Source organism: Rattus norvegicus, chromosome 2 (assembly GCF_036323735.1).
Source record: "Rattus norvegicus strain BN/NHsdMcwi chromosome 2, GRCr8, whole genome shotgun sequence".
Classification (NCBI taxonomy): Eukaryota; Metazoa; Chordata; class Mammalia; order Rodentia; family Muridae; genus Rattus; species Rattus norvegicus.
The window spans coordinates 160678891-160701838 of NC_086020.1; the positions used below are offsets into that span (position 1 = coordinate 160678891).

Here is a 22948-nt window from a genome sequence, read left to right on the forward strand (position 1 = left end):
CCAGACTTCTCGCCAGAAACTATGAAGGCCAGAAGATACTGGACTGATGTCATACAGACCCTAAGAGAACACAAATGCCAGCCCAGGTTACTGTATCCAGCAAAACTCTCAATTAACATTGATGGAGAAACCAAGATATTCCATGACAAAACCAAATTTACACAATATCTTTCTACAAATCCAGCAGTACAAAGAATAATAAATGGTAAAGCCCAACATAAGGAGGCAAGCTATACCCTAGAAGAAGCAAGAAACTAATCGTCTTGGCAACAAAACAAAGAGAATGAAAGCACACAAACATAACCTCACATCCAAATATGAATATAAAGGGAAACAATAATCACTATTCCTTAATATCTCTCAATATCAAAGGCCTCAACTCCCCAATAAAAAGACATAGATTAACAAACTGGATACGCAACGAGGACCCTGCATTCTGCTGCCTACAGGAAACACACCTCAGAGACAAAGACAGACACTACCTCAGAGTGAAAGGCTGGAAAACAACTTTCCAAGCAAATGGTCAGAAGAAGCAAGCTGGAGTAGCCATTCTAATATCAAATAAAATCAATTTCCAACTAAAAGTCATCAAAAAAGATAAGGAAGGACACTTCATATTCATCAAAGGAAAAATCCACCAAGATGAACTCTCAATCCTAAATATCTATGCCCCAAATACAAGGGCACCTACATACGTAAAAGAAACCTTACTAAAGCTCAAAACACACATTGCACCTCACACAATAATAGTGGGAGATTTCAACACCCCACTCTCATCAATGGACAGATCATGGAAACAGAAATTAAACAGTGATGTCGACAGATAAGAGAAGTCATGAGCCAAATGGACTTAACGGATATTTATAGAACATTCTATCCTAAAGCAAAAGGATATACCTTCTTCTCAGCTCCTCATGGTACTTTCTCCAAAATTGACCATATAATTGGTCAAAAAACGGGACTCAACAGGTACAGAAAGATAGAAATAATCCCATGCATGCTATCGGACCACCACGGCCTAAAACTGGTCTTCAATAACAATAAGGGAAGAATGCCCACATATACGTGGAAATTGAACAATGCTCTACTCAATGATAACCTGGTCAAGGAAGAAATAAAGAAAGAAATTAAAAACTTTTTAGAATTTAATGAAAATGAAGATACAACATACTCAAACTTATGGGACACAATGAAAGCTGTGCTAAGAGGAAAACTCATAGCGCTGAGTGCCTGCAGAAAGAAACAGGAAAGAGCATATGTCAGCAGCTTGACAGCACACCTAAAAGCTCTAGAACAAAAAGAAGCAAATACACCCAGGAGGAGTAGAAGGCAGGAAATAATCAAACTCAGAGCTGAAATCAACCAAGTAGAAACAAAAAGGACCATAGAAAGAATCAACAGGACCAAAAGTTGGTTCTTTGAGAAAATCAACAAGATAGATAAACCCTTAGCCAGACTAACGAGAGGACACAGAGAGTGCGTCCAAATTAACAAAATCAGAAATGAAAAGGGAGACATAACTACAGATTCAGAGGAAATTCAAAAAATCATCAGATCTTACTATAAAAACCTATATTCAACAAAATTTGAAAATCTTCAGGAAATGGACTATTTCCTAGACAGATACCAGGTATCAAAGTTAAATCAGGAACAGATAAACCAGTTAAACAACCCCATAACTCCTAAGGAAATAGAAGCAGTCATTAAAGGTCTCCCAACCAAAAAGAGCCCAGGTCCAGATGGGTTTAGTTCAGAATTCTATCAAACCTTCATAGAAGACCTCATACCAATATTATCCAAACTATTCCACAAAATTGAAACAGATGGAGCCCTACCGAATTCCTTCTACGAATCTACAATTACTCTTATACCTAAACCACACAAAGACACAACAAAGAAAGAGAACTTCAGACCAATTTCCCTTATGAATATCGACGCAAAAATACTCAATAAAATTCTGGCAAACCGAATTCAAGAGCACATCAAAACAATCATCCACCATGATCAAGTAGGCTTCATCCCAGGCATGCAGGGATGGTTTAATATACGGAAAACCATCAACGTGATCCATTATATAAACAAACTGAAAGAACAGAACCACATGATCATTTCATTAGATGCTGAGAAAGCATTTGACAAAATTCAACACCCCTTCATGATAAAAGTCCTGGAAAGAATAGGAATTCAAGGCCCATACCTAAACATAGTAAAAGCCATATACAGCAAACCAGTTGCTAACATTAAACTAAATGGAGAGAAACTTGAAGCAATCCCACTAAAATCAGGGACTAGACAAGGCTGCCCACTCTCTCCCTACTTATTCAATATAGTTCTTGAAGTTCTAGCCAGAGCAATCAGACAACAAAAGGAGATCAAAGGGATACAGATCGGAAAAGAAGAGGTCAAAATATCACTATTTGCAGATGATATGATAGTATATTTAAGTGATCCCAAAAGTTCCACCAGAGAACTACTAAAGCTGATAAACAACTTCAGCAAAGTGGCTGGGTATAAAATTAACTCAAATAAATCAGTTGCCTTCCTCTATACAAAAGAGAAACAAGCCGAGAAAGAAATTAGGGAAACCACACCCTTCATAATAGACCCAAATAATATAAAGTACCTCGGTGTGACTTTAACCAAGCAAGTAAAAGATCTGTACAATAAGAACTTCAAGACACTGAAGAAAGAAATTGAAGAAGACCTCAGAAGATGGAAAGATCTCCCATGCTCATGGATTGGCAGGATTAATATAGTAAAAATGGCCATTTTACCAAAAGCAATCTACAGATTCAATGCAATCCCCATCAAAATACCAATCCAATTCTTCAAAGAGTTAGACAGAACAATTTGCAAATTCATCTGGAATAACAAAAAACCCAGGATAGCTAAAGCTATCCTCAACAATAAAAGGACTTCAGGGGGAATCACTATCCCTGAACTCAAGCAGTATTACAGAGCAATAGTGATAAAAACTGCATGGTATTGGTACAGAGACAGACAGATAGACCAATGGAATAGAATTGAAGACCCAGAAATGAACCCACACACCTATGGTCACTTGATTTTTGACAAAGGAGCCAAAACCATCCAATGGAAAAAAGATAGCATTTTCAGCAAATGGTGCTGGTTCAACTGGAGGGCAACATGTAGAAGAATGCAGATCGATCCATGCTTATCACCCTGTACAAAGCTTAAGTCGAAGTGGATCAAGGACCTCCACATCAAACCAGACACACTCAAACTAATAGAAGAAAAACTAGGGAAGCATCTGGAACACATGGGCACTGGAAAAAATTTCCTGAACAAAACACCAATGGCTTATGCTCTAAGATCAAGAATTGACAAATGGGATCTCATAAAACTGCAAAGCTTCTGTAAGGCAAAGGACACTGTGGTTAGGACAAAACGGCAACCAACAGATTGGGAAAAGATCTTTACCAACCCTACAACAGATAGAGGCCTTATATCCAAAATATACATAGAACTCAAGAAGTTAGACCGCAGGGAAACAAATAACCCTATTAAAAAATGGGGTTCAGAGCTAAACAAAGAATTCACAGCTGAGGAATGCCGAATGGCTGAGAAACACCTAAAGAAATGTTCAACATCTTTAGTCATAAGGGAAATGCAAATCAAAACAACCCTGAGATTTCACCTCACACCAGTGCGATTGGCTAAGATCAAAAACTCAGGTGACAGCAGATGCTGGCGAGGTTGTGGAGAAAGAGGAACACTCCTCCATTGTTGGTGGGATTGCAGACTGGTAAAACCATTCTGGAAATCAGTCTGGAGGTTCCTCAGAAAATTGGACATTGAACTGCCTGAGGATCCAGCTATACCTCTCTTGGGCATATACCCAAAAGATGCCTCAACATATAAAAGAGACACGTGCTCCACTATGTTCATCGCAGCCTTATTTATAATAGCCAGAAAATGGAAAGAACCCAGATGCCCTTCAACAGAGGAATGGATACAGAAAATGTGGTACATCTACACAATGGAATACTACTCAGCTATCAAAAACAACGAGTTTATGAAATTCGTAGGCAAATGGTTGGAACTGGAAAATATCATCCTGAGTGAACTAACCCAATCACAGAAAGACATACATGGTATGCACTCATTGATAAGTGGCTATTAGCCCAAATGCTTGAATTACCCTAGATCCCTAGAACAAACGAAACTCAAGACGGATGATCAAAATGTGAATGCTTCACTCCTTCTTTAAATGAGGAAAAAGAATACCCTTGGCAGGGAAGGGAGAGGCAAAGATTAAAACAGAGACTGAAGGAACACCCATTCAGAGCCTGTCCCACATTTGGCCCATACATATACAGCCACCCAATAGGACTAGATGGATGAAGCAAAGAAGTGCAGACCGACAGGAGCCGGATGTAGATCGCTCCTGAGGGACACAGCCAGAATACAGCAAATACAGAGGCGAATGCCAGCAGCAAACCACTGAACTGAGAATAGGTCCCCTATTGAAGGAATCAGAGAAAGAACTGGAAGAGCTTGAAGGGGCTCGAGACCCCAAAAGTACAACAATGCCAAGCAACCAGAGCTTCCAGGGACTAAGCCACTACCTAAAGACTATACATGGACTGACCCTGGACTCTGACCCCATAGGTAGCAATGAATATCCTAGTAAGAGCACCAGTGGAAGGGGAAGCCCTGGGTCCTGCTAAGACTGAACCCCCAGTGAACTAGTCTATGGGGGGAGGGCGGCAATGGTGGGAGGGTTGGGAGGGGAACACCCATAAGGAAGGGGAGGGGGGAGGGGGGTGTTTGCCCGGAAACCGGGAAAGGGAATAACACTCGAAATGTATATAAGAAATACTCAAGTTAATAAAAAAAAAAAAAAAAAAAAAAAAAAAAAAAAGAAATACTCAAGTTAATAAAAAAAAAGAAAGAAAGTTCCGTATACCCAAAAACACTGGAAAAAGCAAGATTTGGATTTAAAATCACAATTCATGATGATGAGAGGACTTTAAGAAGGACAAAAATAAATCCCTAAAGGAAATGGAGGAGAACGCAGGCAAACATGTAGAAGCCCTTAAAGAGGAAACAAAAATCCCTTAAAGAATTACAGGAAAACACAACCAAACAGGTGAAGGAATTGAAAAAAAAAAAACTATCCAGAATCTGAATATGGCTGAATATGGAAAGAGAAACAATAAAGAAATCACAAAATGATAAAAGCCTGGGGATAAAATACCTATGAAAGAGATTTGTAAGCCTGATAAACAGGATTCAAAAAATAAGAAGAGAGAATCTCATGCACAGAAGATACCAAAGAAAACATTGACCCAGTAGTCAAAGAAATTGCACGATGCAAAAAATCTCTTAAACTAAAAGATCAAGGAAATCCAGGAAAAAATGAGAAGACCAAACCTAAGGATAATTGGTATAGAAGAGAGTGAAGATTCCCAAATTAAAGGGCCAGTAAATATCTTCAACAAAATTATAGAAGAAAAGTTCCCTAACCTAAAGAAAGGAATGCCCATGACCATACCTTAAGCCTCAGACCTCCATTTAGATTGGACCAGAAAAGAAACTCCTTTTTTCCCATAATAATCAAAACACCAAATGCATAAAAGAGAGAAAGAATATTTATTAAAAGCAGTAAGGGAAAAGCTCAAGTAAGATATAAAGGCAGACATATCAGAGTTACACCAAACTTATCACCAAAGATTACAAAAATCAGAATATCCTGGGGAGATGACATACAGACCAAAAGAGAACACAAATGCCAGTCTAGGCTAGTGTGTCCAGCAAAACTTTCAATTAACATAGATGAAGAAACCAAGATATTCCATGACAAAACCAAATTTATACAATATCTTTCCACAAATCTAGCACTGTAAAGTATAATAGATAAGAAACTCCAACAGAAGGAGAGAAACTACATCCTAGAAAAAAAAGTAAGTAATCTTCTTTAAACAAGTCCAAAAACAAGATAGGCACAAAACATAATTCTACCTATAACAACAGAAATAACAAGGAGCAACAATCACTTTTCCTTAATATCTCTTAACATTGATGTACTTAATTCTCCAATAAAAACAATATAGACTAACAGATTGGATACATAAACAGGAAAAACACTCAGAGACAAAGAAGGACACTACCTCAGAATAAAATGCTGGAAAAAAATGTTTCAAGCAAATGGTTCCAAGAAAAAAGTGGAAGTAGTCATTCTTTTATTTTTTTCATCTTCAAATAACTTTTATTGAAAACTATAATACAGCTGTTCACAAAGCATTTTAGTTACATAAACTTCAATTTTATCTGATTTAACTAATAGTTTTCTAGTAACATTTTATAATACAGAACTCCCTAATATCATTATGAAAGAATACAAATGTGCTGCATAATTTTTAATGTATAACTGAAACTTAACTGAAGTATGAGCGAGTCTCAACTGGAGGGAAGGCTAAGACAAATAAATGTCAACATCTTTATCAGCTTTATACCACTCAGATGTGCAAAGCAAGCATGAGAGATTACCTTCTCTGATATACTCCTAGTAGAGACTGTGCATAGTGATTTTTCATGGATATCTCAATCAGAGACAAGATTTTTGATAATTATGTACTGTTAATTAATAAATATTTTTGTTCTATTTTTATTAGATTTTATTATTTACAATTTCAAATGTTATTCCCTTTCCTGGTTTCCTGGACATAAGCCCCCTCTTTATCCATCCCCACTTCCGACTCCCCACCCCCCCCCGGTATTCTCCTATACTGGAGGTCCAACCTTGGGAGGACCAAGGGCTTTTCCTTCTGTTGATGATCAGCAAGGCCATCCTCTGATACTTATGCAGCTGAAGCCATGGGTCCCTCTATGTATAGTCTTTGGGAAGAGGTTTAGTCCTTGAGTCCTCTCAACCAGAGAAAGTTGGTATTGTTGTTCTTATGGGGTTGCAAGTACCTTAAGCTCCTTCATCCTTTCTCTAATTCCTCCAACAGGAAACCCATTCTCAGTTCAATGGTTTGCTGCTAGCGTACACCTCTGTATTTGACATGCTCTAGCTGTGTCTCTAAGGAGACCTCTATATCTGGTTCCTGTCATCACGCACATCTTAGCTTCATACATATTATCTAGTTTTGGTGACTGTATATATATATGGGCCACATGTGGGGCAGCCACTACATGTCAGTTCCTTCATTCTCTGGGCCACACTTTGCCTCCTACGAATATTTTTGTTACCCCTTTTAAGGAGTGAAGCATCAGCACTTTGGTCATCCTTCTTGAGCTTCATGAGGTCTATGGATTATATATTGGGTAATCTGAGCTTTTGGGCTAATATCCACTTATCAGTGAGTGCATACCATGTGTGTTTTTCTGTGATTGTGTTACCTCACTCAGAATGATATTTTCTAGTTCAATTCATTTGCCTATGAAATTCATGAAGTCATTGTTTTTCATAGCTGAATAATACTCCAGTATATAGACATACCATATTTTCTGTATCCATTCCTCTGTTGAAGGGCATCTGGGTACTTTCCAGGTTCTAGCTATTATAAATAATGCTGCTATGAACAAAGTGGATCATGTGTCTTTGTTATATGTTGGAGCATCTTTCCAGTATATGCCCAGGAGAGGTAAAACTGGGTCCTCAGATAGTACAATGTCCAAATTTCTGAGGAACCTCCAGATTAATTTCGAGAGTGGCTGTACCAGTTCGCAAGCCCACCAACAATGGAGGAGTGTTTCTCTTTTTCTACATTCTTACCTCCACATTACTACTCTTAAAGCAGTTTTGACTTTTGTGCATCAAAATCATGAGTTACAAAACCACGGATAATGATACAAAACACATTCAGAGTTGGCAACAGTCATATTAGATATAGAACAAAAATATTATTTAAAAATAATGTGAAACAACAATCACTATTCCTTAATATCTCTTAACATCAATGGTCTCAATTCCCAAATAAAAAGACATAGACAAACAGACTGGATACAAAAAGAGGACCCAGCATTTTGCTGCATGCAGAAAACACACATAAGAGAAAAAGACAGATATTACCTCAGAGTAAATGGCAAGAAAACGACTTTTCATGTAAATGGTCCCAAGAAACAAGCAGGAATAGCCATTCTAATATAGAATTAAGTCAACTTTTAACCAAAAGATATTAAAAAAATGAAATAAAGAATGACACTTCATATTCATCAAAGGAAAAATCCACCAAGATGAACTCTATATCCTAAATATCTATGTTCCAAATGCAAGGGCACCTACATTCATAAAAGAAACCTTACTGAAGCTCAAAGCACACATTGCACCTCACACAATAATAGTAGGAGATTTCAACACCCCACTCTCATCAATGGACAGATCATGGAAACAGAAATGAAATAGAGATGTATAGAAACTAACAGAAGTTATGAACCAAATGGACTTAACAGATATTTATAGAACATTTCACCCTAAAACAAAAGAATATACATTCTCTCAGCATCTCATGGTACTTTCTCCAAAATTGACCATATGATTGGTCACAAAACAGGCCTCAACAGATACAAGAAGATAAAAATAATCTCATGCATCCTATCAGATCACCATGGACTAAGGCTGCTCTTCAATAACAACAATAAATAACGACAGAAAGACTACATATACATGGAACTGAACGACACTCAACTCAATGATAAATTGGTCAAGGAAGAAATAAAGAAAGAAATTAAAGGTTTTTATAATTTGATCAAAATGAATGCACAAAATACCCAAACTTATGGGACACAATAAAAGCAGTGCTAAGAGGAAAACTCATAGCTCTGGGTGCCTCCGAAAAGAGAAGGGAGAAAGCATACATTAGCACCTTTACAGCACATCTTAAAGCACTAGAATAGAAAGAAACAAATACACCCAAGAGGAGTAGAAGGCAGGAAATAATCAAACTCAGGGCTGAAATCACCAAGGAGAAACAAAAAGCACTCTACAAAGAAACAACAAAATCAGAAGCTAGTTCCTTGACAAAATTAAAAAGATAGATAAACTCTTATCCGGACTAACCAGAGGGCACACAGAGTGTATCCAAAGTAACAAAATCAGAATGAAAAGGAAGAGATAACTATAGAATCTGAGGAAATTCAAAAAAATCATCAGATCCTACAACAAAAGCCTATATTCAACAAAACTGGAAATAATTTTCTAGACAGATACCAGGTAACAGATTTAAATCAGTATCATTTAAACCATCTAAACAGTCCCATAAATCCTAAAGAAATAGAAGCAGTCATTAAAAGTCTAGCAACAACAAAAAAAGCCCAGGACAAAAAGGGTTTAGTGTAGAATTATATCAGACCTTCATAGAAGACCTCCTCACAATACTTTCTAAACTGTTCCCCAATATTGAAACAGACAGAGCACTTCCCAATTCCTTCCATGAAGCCACAGTTACATTTTTTTCCTAAACCACACAAAGACCCAACAAAGAAAGAGAACTTCAGACCAATTTCCTAATGAATATTAATGCAAAATACTCCATAATATTATCACAAACAAAATCCAAAACCATATATAAATGATCATCCATCATGATCAAGTAGGCTTCATCCTAGGGATGCAATGATGGTTCAATGTAAGGAAATCCTTCAACGTAATCCACCATAGAAAAAAACTCAAAGATAAAAACCGCATGATCATTTCCTCAGATGCTGAGAAAGCATTTGACAAAATTCAACACCTCTTTATGATAAAAGTCCTGGAAAGGATAGGAATTCAAGGCCCATACCTGAACATAGTAAAAGCCATATACAGCAAACCAGTTGCTAACATTAAACTAAATGGAGAGAAAATTGAAGCAATCCCACTAAAATCAGGGACTAGACAAGGCTGCCCACTCTCTCCCTACTTATTCAATATAGTTCTTGAAGTCCTAGCCAGAGCAATCAGACAACAAAAGGAAGTCAAAGGGATACAAATTGGAAAGTAAGAAGTCAAAATATCACTATTTGCAGATGATATGATGGTATAATTAAGTGATCCCCAAAGTTCCAACAGAGAAATACTGAGCTTGATAAACAATTTCAGCAAAGTGGCTGGGTATAAAATTAACTCAAACAAATCAGTAGCCTTCCTCTACTCAAAGGAAAATCAGATTAAGAAATAAATTAGAGAAATGACACCCTTCATAATACTTCCAAATAACATAAAATACCTTGGTGTGACTCTAACCACACAAGTGAAAGATCTGTATAACAAGAACTTCAAGTCTCAGAAAGAAGAAGTTGAAGAAGATCTCAGAAGATGGAAAGACATCCCATGCTCAAGATTGGCAAGATTAATAAGGTAAAAATGGCCATTTGGTGAAAAGCAATCTACAGATTCAATGCAATCCCCATTAAAATTCCAACCTAATTCTTCATAGAGTTAGAGGGAGTAATTTGCAATTTCACATGGAATAACAGAAATCCCAGGATAGTGAAAACTATCCTCAACCACAAAACAACTTCTGAGGGAATTACCATCCCTGACCTCAAGCAGTATTACAGAGTAATAAAGATAAAAATTGTATGCTATTAGTACAAATACAATCAGGAAGATCAGTGGAATAGTATTGCGGACCCAGAAATGAACTCACACACCTCTGGTCATTTGATCTTTGACAAAGGAGCTAAAACAACTCAATGGAAAAAAAGATAGCATTTTCAACAGATGATGCTGGTTCAACTGGAGTTCAGCATGTAGAAGAATGCAAATCGATCCATTACTATGGCCCTGTACAAACCTCAAGTCCAAGAGGATCAAGAATTTCCACATAAAACCAGGTATACTCAAACTAATAGAAGAAAAAAGTGGGGAAGAGCCTTGAAAACATGGGCACAGGGAAAATTTTCCTGATCAGAACACCAAAGGTTTGTGGTCTAATATCAAAAATCAATAAATGGGACCTCATAAAATTACAAAGCTTCTTAAGACAAAGGACACTGTCATTAGGACAAAACAACAACCAACAGATTAGAAAAAGATCTTTACGAATCTTACATCTGATAGGGGGCTTATATCCAATATATACAAAGAACTCAAGAAGGTAGACTCCAGAGAGTCAAAAACACATGGTATGCACTCACTGACAAGTGGATATTAGCCCAAAAGCCCAGATTACACAAGATACAATCCATAGACTACATGAAGCTCAAGAAGAAGGATGATCAAAGAGTGGATACTTCAGTCCTTATTTAAAAAGGGAACAAAAATACTCACAGGAGGGGATGTGGAGACAAAGTATGGAGCACAGCCTGAAGGAATGGCCATTCAGAGACTGCCCCACATGGAGATCCAGTTTATATATCAACAAAAATTAGACAATATTGATGAAGCCAAGAAGTGTATGCTGATAGGGGCCTGATACAGCTGTCTCCTGAGAGGCTCAGCCAGGGTGTAACAAATACTGAGGTGAAAGCCAGCAGCAAATCATTGACTGAGAACAGGGTCCCCATTGGAGGAATTAGAGAAAGGATTGAAGGAGCTTAAGGGGCTTGCAGCCCCATAAGAACAACAATACCAAATAACCAGAGCTCTTAGGAACTAAACCTCTACACAAAAACTATACACAGACAGACCTATGCATCCAGTTGCATGTGTAGTAGAGGATGCCCTTGTTTGGCACCAATGGGAGGAGAAGCCCTTGGTCCTACCAAGGCTCGACCCCCAGTGAAGTAGAATGTCAAGGTTATGAGGCAGGAAGGGGGCTTGTAGGGCAAGGGGAACACCCTTATAGAAGAATGGGAGGGTGATGGGATAGGGGGCCTATGGGTGGGCCACCCGGAAAGTAAATAACATTTGAAATGTAAATTAAAAAATATCCAATAAAATATAGTGGGAGACTTCAGCACCCCACATTGAGCATGGAAAATGAAACTAAACAGAGACACGGTGAGTCTAACAGTAGTAATGAACCTAATGAATTTCATTATCTATAGAACATTTCATCCTAAAACAAAAAAAAATATAACTTCTCAGCATCTCATGGTACCTTCTCCAAAACTGACAATATAAATGATCACAAAGTATGACTCAACAGATAAAGTGAAATATTCCCATGAATCCTCTTAGATCACCATGAAATAAGGGTGTTCTTCAATGACAACAAAAACACAGAAAAATCCACATTAACATGAAAGCTGTATAAAACTCTACTCCATGATAATTTGGTCAAGAAAGAAAGTAAAAGGAATTAAAGGCTTCATAGAATGAAAATGAAGGCTCAACATACCCAAACTTATGGGACACAATGAAAGCAAAGGTAAGAGGAATACTCATAGCTCTGAGTGCCACCAAAGCAAAACTGGAGAACACATACAATAGTAGCATGATAGCATAACTAAAAACACTAATACGAAAAGAAACAATTATACCCCAGAACAGTAGACTGCAGGAAATAAACTCAGAACTGAAATCAACCAAATAGAAACAAAAAGAACTAACTATACAAAGAATCAACAAAACCAAGAGCTGGTTCTTTGAGAAAATCAACAACATATAAAAACACACTTAGCCAGACAAACTAGAGGGCACAGAGAGATTATCCATATTAACAAAATAAGAAATGAAAAGTAAGACATGACAACAGAAACCAAGGAAATACAAAAAAACATCAGATCCTGCTACAAAATCCTATACTCAACAAAACTGGAAAATCTGAATGAGATAGACATTTTTCTAGAGAGACATTAGGTACCAAAGTTAAACCAGGATCAGATCAACCATCTTAACAGTTCCATAACCCCTAAAGAAATAGAAACAGTCATTAAAAGTCTCCCAAACCAAAGAAAGCATGGGACCAGATGGGTTTAGTGCAGAATTCTATTAGACCTTAAAAGAATACCTAATACAATGCTGTCCAAACTATTCCACAAAGTAGAAACAGAAAGTACACTACCCAACTTGTTCTATAAAGCCACAATTAAGCTCATACCTAAACTGCACATAGGCCCAACAAAGAGAACTTCCGACCAAATTCCCTTATGAGAATTGATGCAAAACTTCTCAATAAAATTATTGCAAACCGAATCTAAGAACACATATAAACAATCCTCTATCATGATCAAGTAGGCTTTATCCAACGATTGCAGGGATGGTTAAACATATAGAAATCCCTCAGCGTAATCCACTATATAAAAACTGAAAGAAACAAACCACATGATCATCTCATTAGATGCTGAGAAAGCACTTGACAAAATTCAACACCCCTTCATGGTAAAAGTCTTGGAAAGATCATGAATTCAAGGCCCATTCTTAAACATAGTAAAAGCAATATACAGCAAACCTGTAGCCAACATCAAACTAAATGAAGTGAAAATTGAAGTAATCCCACTAAAATCAGGCACTAGGCAAGGCTACTCACTCTCTCTGTACCATTTCAATACAGTAGTGGAAGTCCTAGCCAGAGAAATTAGACAACAAAAGAAGGTAAAGGAGCTCCAAATTGCAATGGAAGAAGTCAAAATATCATTATTTGCAGATGATATGATAAAATACTTTTATGACCTCAAAATTTCACCAGAAGACTCCTACAGTTAACAACTTTAGCAATGTGGCTGTACATAAAATATATTCAAACAAATCTGTAGCCTTCCTCGACTCAAAGAATAAACAAGCTGAGAAAGAAAATAGGGAAACAACACCTTTCAAAGTAGTCACAAATAAAATGAAATAATTTGGTGTGACTCTAACCAAACAAGTAAAAAATCAATAAGAATGAACTTCAAGTTTCTGAAGAGAGAAATCAAGGAAGATTTGAGAAGATGGAAAGTTCTCCCAGGCTCATGGATTGGAGAGAAAGATATAGTAAAAGGGTCAACTTGCCAAATGCAATCTACAGATTGAATGCAATCCCCATCAAAATCCAACTCAATTCTTCATAGAGTTAGAAAGAACAATTTGCAAATTTATTTGGACTAACAAAAAACCCAGGATAGTGGAAACTATTGTCAACACTGAAAGAACTTCTTGGAAATCATCATCCTTGACTTCAAGGTGTATTACAGAGCAATAGTGATAAAAACTGTGTGGAATTGTTAGAGAACCAGGTAGGTTGATCAAGGGAATAGAATTTAAGACAAAGAAATGAACCCACACACCTATGGTTACTTGAAGGAACTAAAATCATCCAATGGTAAAAAGAGCATTCACAACAAATTGTGCTGGTTCACCTGGACGTCAGCAGGTAAAAGAATGCAACTTGATCCATTTTTATCTTTTTGTAAAAAACTCAAGTCCATGCATCTCAAGGACCTCAACATAAAACCAGATAAATTAAAACTAATAGAGGAGAACGTGGGGAAGACCGTTGAACAGAAAGGTACAGGGAAGTTTTTCTGAAAATAACACCAATGGCATATACTCTAAGATCAAGAATCAACAAATGGGACCTCCTGAAATTGCAAAGATTCTTTTAGGCAAAGGACACTGTCATTAGAACAAAAAGGCAACCAATAGATTAGGAAAGGATCTTTACCAATCCTTCATTGATAGAGGGCTAATATACAGTATTCAGAAAGAACTCATGAAGTTAGACTCCAGAGAACCAAACAAGCATATTACAAACTGGGGTACAGAGTTAAAGAATTCTCAAGCGAGGAATACTGAATGGCTGAGAAGCACCCAAAGAGATGTTCAACATCCTTAGTCATCAGGGAAATGCAAATCAAAACAACCCTGAGATTCAACCTCACACCAGTCAGAGTGGCTAAGGCCAAAAACTCAGGTGAAAGCAGATGCTGCTGAGAATGTAGGGAAAGGATCACTCCTCCCTTGTTGGTGGGATTGTAGCCTGGTAGATCCACTGTGGAAATCAGTCCAGCAGTTCCTCATATAATTGGACATAGTAATACATGAAGACCCAGCTATACCACTCCTGTGCATATACATGCTCCAACATATAACAAAGACACAAGCTCCACTATGTTCATAGCAGCCTTACTTATAATAGCCAGAAGTTGGAAAGAACCCAAATATCTTTCAACAAATGAATGGGTACAGAAAATGTGATACATTTCCCCAATGGCGTACTACTCAGCTATTAACAACAATGATTTCCTGAAATTTTTAGGCAAATTGACAGAATTAGAAAATATCCCTGAGTGAGTTAACTCAGTCACAAAAGAATGCACATGGTATACACTCACTGATAAGTGGATATTAACCCAAAAGCTAGCAATATCTAAGATACAATTCATAGACCACGTGAAGCTAAAGAAGAAGGAAGACCAAAGCGTGGATGCTTCAGTCCTTTTTAGAAAAGGGAACACAATATTCAAGGGTGGAAATATGGAGACAAAGTTTGGAGGAGAAACTGAAGGAAAGGCCATTCAGAAACTGAACCCCTGGGGATCTATCCCATATACACTATTGCCGATGCCAAGAAGTGTTTGCTGACAGGAGCCTGAAATAGCTGTCTCTGTAGAGACTCTGCAAGAGCCTGATAAATACAGAGGTGGATGCTCGAAGCCAACCATTAGACTGAGTATGGGGTCCCCAATGAAGGAGTTAGAGGAAGGACTGAAAAAGCTGAAGGAGTTTGAAGCCCATAGAAAGAGCAATATTATCAGTCAACCAGATCCCAGAGCTCCCTAGGACTAAACCACCCACCAAAGAGTACACGTGGAGAGACCCATGGCTCCATCAGCATGTGTAGCAGAGGATGCCATCGTTGGGCATCAATGGGAGGAGAAGCCCTTGGTCCTGCCAAGGCTGGATCACCCAGTATAAGGGAATGTCAGGGCATGGAGGCAGGAAGGGGTGGGTTGTTGGGTGGGAGAACACCCTCATAGAAGAGGGGTGACGGGCGATGGGATAAGTTTATGGAGAAGAAGCTGAGAAAGGGAATAATATCTGAAATATAAATTTAAAAAATCCAATAAAAGTTATAATTTTCTTTTGTACATTCTTAGTTTAATATTAAAAGGGAATCAAATCAACTTATTCATAGAATGTTAAATAAATATTAGTAAGTGCTATTTATTTATAAAAATCCATAATATCAAGCTAGCTTTCAATATGAAAGGATATTATTAGAACATGGGTTAATGAGATGTGCTACTCATAGTTTTCAGGTAAGTTCTCTGAACTTTATTAAATAGATTATTTTTATCGGCTTGAATCACAATCCCTTTGGTGAGAGCTCTAGCTGATAATTATGTGGAAGAAAATATTTGCTCAGGAGAAACTTTTACATGACTAACAACAATTAATTTGTAAACTGATTAAAGCAAGAGTAAATAGTTAAATATATTAGCAGAGCATATGGGCCCTCATGTATTTGTAGCGTACAAAATCATTGAAATCAGACTGTCAATGCTGAGAAATTACTGGAAAAGTGGAAGGAGTATATTTAATCTATGTAACCTGCAATATGACATGCATTTGGTATTACACTGTAGACAATATTTAAAGTCATGTAGAGACTCTTTAGAGGGATAACAGGCTTTTTAAAATTCTTAAGAAAGACACGAACCTTTTGGAAATAAATTTTTCAAAACTTTATGTGATAAAAAAATATAAAAATGTAATACAAATACCATTTTAAAAAATCAAAACATTTTTTATAAAGTTGCAAGAAACATAATTACATTATTCATTACCAAGGCTGTCTTGAATCCACATAACCATGTCCAGCACTGAAAAACGTACAGCCTTTCAGTTATTTTTTCTAGTGTTTTAATTTTAAATCAAAACTGCCTGTTCAGGAAACTAATCTTACTAACACCAACCATTTGCTTTGGTTTTCTTTTTGTATGTTAAATCCACTTTGCTTTGGTAAGCCATGATCATGAAGAATGTTATTTTAATTTACGCTTATTTATTGTCATTGTGGGGTAGGGAATGTGCCACAGCACAAGTCAAAGATGAGAGACTAACACAAAATTTTATCTCTTTTCCACCCTTTACTCACCAAGACATTGTCTGACCCTTTTTATCAAAAGATGCTAATCTTAAGTCACTATCATTTACCCCTACTTACAGGATATCTGGTGATTAAGTCTTATATTTTGGTTGTGAGACAAGCCTTTAATGGCTGAGCCATCTCTCCAGCCCTAGTGAATAACCCTTAACAAATATGTAAATATACCATAATGGACCTTTACTTTCAAGCCCCATAATTATTGACATCTCTGCATCATTTAATTAATGCCTATGTCTGTTCAAAATAGACTTGTTTTATGCAAATAAGTCTATGTATAAGATGATTTCTATGGTAATAAGTTTAGGTCCTAAAATCAAGTCATGGGATTTTCTTTAATGTCTTCTGTTTTGATAAAATTGGGTATGTGCTAAGATTCATTAAATGTATTATTATAACATACTATTGAATGTTTCAAAAATTTATTATAATCACAATGAGTATCATTTGTACTTATTTTTAAATATTATACTCACAGTGAGTGTAATTTGGAAGTAATGTTAACGTAACCTAATGGAAGGATAAAGTAAAGTTCTGGCAACCTCACATTTATGAAGGCAATTTCTGTTTCAGCCAAGGGATGTGATTTTTTTTCCTTTGGTTGTTTTTTCCTGGTCATTACAAACCCTTTACTCTTAAACAAATGGAAAAGAAAACTCATGTGGAATCTTTTCCTGTCTTTGGAACTCAGCCTCTGTTCTAAGCACATTTCTATAAACTCACCTAGGACCCCTGCTTGCTCATCTTTCTGTCCTTTTTAGCCCACTCACAGATATTAGGGGTTGGTCTGTTATTTTTATTTAAATATTATCTCACTTACAAAGTTTAAGTGGAATTTTTAGTAATTTTAATTTTTTATCATTTAAAACTTTTGTTTAGAGGCTGGGAAGGTGCCACCATTGCTAAAGTGCTTGTGGAACATGCAGGACTTGTGTTCAGATTATCAACACCTGCATAAAAAGAGCCAGGTGCTGGGGCGCCCCTTTGTGACACCTGTGCAATGCAGGAGGTCGAGACAGGATGAGATCCTAGGGTTTTAACGCCCAGACTCTCAAGCAGAATCGGTGAGCCTTGGGTCCCTAAGGAACCTTTTCTGAAAGAAAAGTGGAAAACCATGAAAGAAAGACACTTGACATCAACCTCTGACCTCCACACACCATGTGGGCATACCTGAACACACATGTATGCACACAAACGCATTGTACATAAATCCATGAGCACAACTGCACATGCACACAAATATTTCATCCATTTCTTGTAAGGTAAACACAACTACCTCCACCCTGTATTTGCTGTTAGTGTAGTTAACAACTATGGAAATTTCATAATATCCTGTAGCTAAACACTGCAACTATATTTAACCTACATTTATATAATTTTTTCTTCTTTGATTTAGTATCTATTTTGGAATTTCCAGAGTCCTGCTTACATGAATAAGAATCACGTACTCAATAATGACATCTATAAGCTTTTCTTGTACACAAGGTAAAAGGTAACATAAGAAACAACCATCACAAGCATTCGTCTATTTAAAGATGGCAATGTACTTCCTCCCTGAATGCTACCTGCTGCGAAGGTTGATTCTCATTATTCGGAAGGTGAATTTTGTCTGATATTGCTAATTTCTCTGGCTATAGTGGCCTGGCAGAAATGAAGAAATTCTAAAAATACACTTTGTTCTCTCAGTATGACTGACATAGTATCAAAACAATGGATCCCAAAGAGATGGGAATTTCATCAGAAAATGCAAGCTGCAAGAAGAAAACAACATTAACCAGACATGAACTTAGGTCCTTGAAGAAGATTCCATACATTTCTTAAAACTGGTGAGACCACCTTACAGGATGAGACTGAAGTCTAGATGATGATGGGCCAAGGCTGGGTGCGACCATACCTTCAACAGGCTGCTTGGATGGGCACATTCTTGGGCCACTATTAAACATTAACCTGCTTCGAGACTCTGAAGATGGACAATGGGAGGAAAAGCTTTGTCTCTCTTCCCAGTGTATCCTCACTGAATACATCTCCCTTTTCTGCTTGCCATTATTAGTTTAACTCTTTAAATAGATTTAATAAGGACCTGTGTGGACAAACCTGGCTTAGGACAAGGGTGGTGACCTCCAGATTTGATAATACAGTCAGTCATTTTCAGTAAGAAAAGAAAGATGTTGGAAAAACATCAAAACAAACCAATGAAGAAATATAAAGTGTATTATCATTTGTGGCCAAGAAATCAAGTCAAAGACTAAATCTATAGCGGAGAATAAACTCATAGACCCTGTAAAATTTTCTTTGCTTATTTTAATAAAAATATGATATGGAAACTGTTTCAGATTTCTTCTTATAATTCAAGATGCAGGATATTATATAGCAACAAAAATAACACTCTAAAGTAACAAGGCATGTCTTTGTAAATCGAGCTAGACATTTATTTTGCATCTGAAGGTAATGGTATTTTGTCGACAAAACCCCCAGACTTAATATTAAAAAACACTAACTTTACAAGCCTGCTGTCTTCAAAAAACATGACTTTTACCAAAGTGAATTGTAGTCATACTTATTATAAATATTATATATTCTATATTAAGGAAGCATTGTGCCTGCTCATTGGAGCATACTCCTTCAGATGCTGAATATCTGCTTAAGAAAAAATGTATAGCACATAGATACCTCATAAAATGATTTTGTTGGTGTTTCAATTTTCTTTTGGTCTTATAAACCACTGAACTGAGAATAGGACCCCCGTTGAAGGAATCAGAGAAAGAACTGGAAGAGCTTGAAGGGGCTCGAGACCCCATATGAACAACAATGCCAAGCAACCAGAGCTTCCAGGGACTAAGCCACTACCTAAAGACTATACATGGACTGACCCTGGACTCTGACCTCATAGGTAGCAATGAATATCCTAGTAAGAGCACCAGTGGAAGGAGAAGCCCTGGGTCCTGCTAAGACTGAACCCCCAGTGAACTAGACTGGTGGGGGGAGGGCGGCAATGGGGGGAGGGTCGGGAGGGGATCACCCATAAGGAAGGGGAGGGGGGAGGGGGATGTTTGCCCGGATACCGGGAAAGGGAATAACACTCGAAATGTATATAAGAAATACTCAAGTTAATAAAAAAAAAGAAAAAAGAAAAAAAATTTTATAGTCAGTGACTGAACTGAGTCTGATGCCATAAAATACTGATAGATTTCTCGGATTCTAGGATGAGCCAAAAGCTCAATTTTTATACTATAACTATAAAAAAAGACGGTAGCATAAGATATTTTCGTCCAGTTTAAACACTCAAAGCTGGCCAATCATAGATAAGGAAATATTTGAAGATTAAAGTAGAGAATAGATTTTCTTGAATAGAGAAGGAGTTTTTGATTTCTGCTCGCCAGCCGCTGTTGTGAAAGTTTCAGTGGACAAAGTGCTACTTGGTAAAAGTGCCCGGTTGAGTAATAAGAGAAAATTAATCTTGTCATTGCAAAAGAGAAGACATTGAAAACTGTCAGGTGTGCCCAAACAAGTACTTCTGTTAAGAGGTTGATTAACCTCTGCATTAAAGGGTAACGTAGCCTATAATAAGTCTCCATAGAAAGAGAATAAATAAATAAATACATAAATAAATAGACTCCACAGGTGCTATGCCCCTTTGGTCAACGTATAACAGATTCACTCTGTCTTCAGGAGTGAAAGAAATTGAATTCGTGCTCCTGGAATAAGAGAAAGCTCCCATGTAGTGTAGAGTCCCTGAGTCTTCTGTCCTATTTATTCCCTTGTTAGGGACTAGTCCCAACGGAGCACTCCAGAGCTCCACAAACACTTGAAAAAAAAAAAATCTCCTTCCCTCCTTGGCCTGATCTTTGCTGGAATCTCCGCACAAGATTTGGAATTTCAGAGCAACTCACCCGAATCGCTGCAGAAAAGGAAGAGGGAGTTTGCAAAGTGGCAATCTTGTAATGCTTCAGGGAAACGCGGGATGCAGCGGCCACCCCGCCTGTGAATTGCAGGGCTCTGACATTTCAGTCAACTCTTCCTGACAAAGCTCGCGAGAGCTGGCAGCAGCAACTTGATTTGGCTCTGGTCAGACTTCCCAGGCTGACATCTGTTCTCACAAAAGCAGTGGTGACTCCTTCAGAGAGCGCTGCTCAGGGTCTTCCTCTTCCACCGCAGACAGCCTTCCAGGGGAGAAGGAGGGGCAGAGGGGCGCCTCTGTGATAGATAATGAGAGAGTCAGTTTGCACTATCAGGACTTTGGCCGTTGGTGTTTTGGTTTGCTTTGTTTTTGTCTGTTTTGTTTTCATTGTGTATTGTGGGCTTTTTTTTTTTTCTTTTAAGACTTTTACAGTACTAAACATTTTGCACAATCGTAGTATAAACTATGGAAATCAAAAGATTGCATACACTAGCTGAATAGCTCACTATTGTCCCTACCCCACCCATTTACATCCTGTACTTTAACCCTTATGTAAGTCCTAGAGATTTCACAGGTCCTGACAACTTGTCAAAAGTCCCTCCTGGTCATATATATAAGGAAAACCCATGATTTATTATACACATTAAAAATCCAAAGTTCTTCAGCCAACAGTTAAAAGGAGATTTCCACCCTAACAGTGACAGGGTTTGTGAACATGCAATTTTGTTTTTCAAAAGAATTATGCTTTACATACTTTTTTTGCAAAACAATGAGAAAAGAAATGAACAACAAAAACTAAACAAGAAAACCTTCCACATCACTTTAATGACCACCTTTCAATGCAGTTGCACTTTTAAATGTAAATGTCAGCTTTCATTACTTCTCTCAGCTGAAGGCTCACTACAGACTTAACCTATCACCTAGATTTGTAGAAAGGCACCCTTTTGTTTTTAATAGAGAGTAACACTTCAAGCGTGTAAATATATGAACTGGTACTTTGATTCTGGCCAGTGCTTATGACTAATAATTTACATGAATTCAGCATGATTAATTAAATTTCAAGGTGCTAAAATTTGATCTTAAAAATCTCAAAATCTTGCTATGTTACTAACCCTATTAATTTTGGGGTTAAAATTTCAAATTTCATATATATATATATATATAATATTATTTCATACCAAATACTTCCAAGATAACAGACATTTTTATTCGTTGACTATCTTTTCTTTGGAAAGTATTACTTGGGTAATATTGATTAGATGTCAAGCATAGCTATCACAAGCAGTCTTCATGTCTAATGATATATAGCCTTTGTACCTACAGGACAAAGCCATATAAAGAAGTGAACTGTTTTTCTCTGTAATTGGGGTTACATACATATATGTATATTCATATGCATTCTTAAATATGTAAGGAAAGCCTGCTCAGTTTGTATATTGTGTACATGGATGTTTCCTTTCATGGTTGACCATTTGGTACTGTAATACCAATTGGTGCTGTCTCCCTTGGGGAAGATATTTCTTCCAGTCTCAACCTTTCTTAGCTGTCCATACTTCTTCGTGTAATTTTGAAGCCTCATAGGTTCTTCTTCAACCACTTTAACAAATCTGTTGTGGTCCCTGTTCAGTTCCTTGTCAGGCTGCTATGCTGGCAAAATTTTATGGATGTAGTTTCTGACATCTCTAGGAGACACAATCTCAGAGCTCAACACCTCTGACTCTTAAAATCTTTCCACTCCCTCTCTTTTTTTTTTTTTTTTATTAACTTGAGTATTTCTTATATACATTTCGAGTGTTATTCCCTTTCCCGGTTTCCGGGCAAACACCCCCCTCCCCCCTCCCCTTCCTTATGGGTGTTCCCCTCCCAACCCTCCCCCCATTGCCACCCTCCCCCCATAGACTAGTTCACTGGGGGTTCAGTCTTAGCAGGACCCAGGGCTTCCCCTTCCACTGGTGCTCTTACTAGGATATTCATTGCTACCTATGGGGTCAGAGTCCAGGGTCAGTCCATGTATAGTCTTTAGGTAGTGGCTTAGTCCCTGGAAGCTCTGGTTGCTTGGCATTGTTGTACATATGGGGTCTCGAGCCTCTTCAAGCTCTTCCAGTTCTTTCTCTGATTCCTTCAACGG

At 37.4% G+C, this 22948-nt stretch overlaps 1 protein-coding gene across 1 annotated transcript in view; it reads right to left on the reverse strand.

The window, feature by feature from the left end:
- Bche (butyrylcholinesterase) overlaps positions 1-20870 on the reverse strand; it is a 92472-nt gene extending 71602 nt beyond the window's left edge. Inside the window, 1 exon segment of the mRNA NM_022942.1 lies at positions 20813-20870. The gene's annotated coding sequence lies outside the window, so the exon portion shown is untranslated.
- Positions 20871-22948: the final 2078 nt, after the last annotated feature.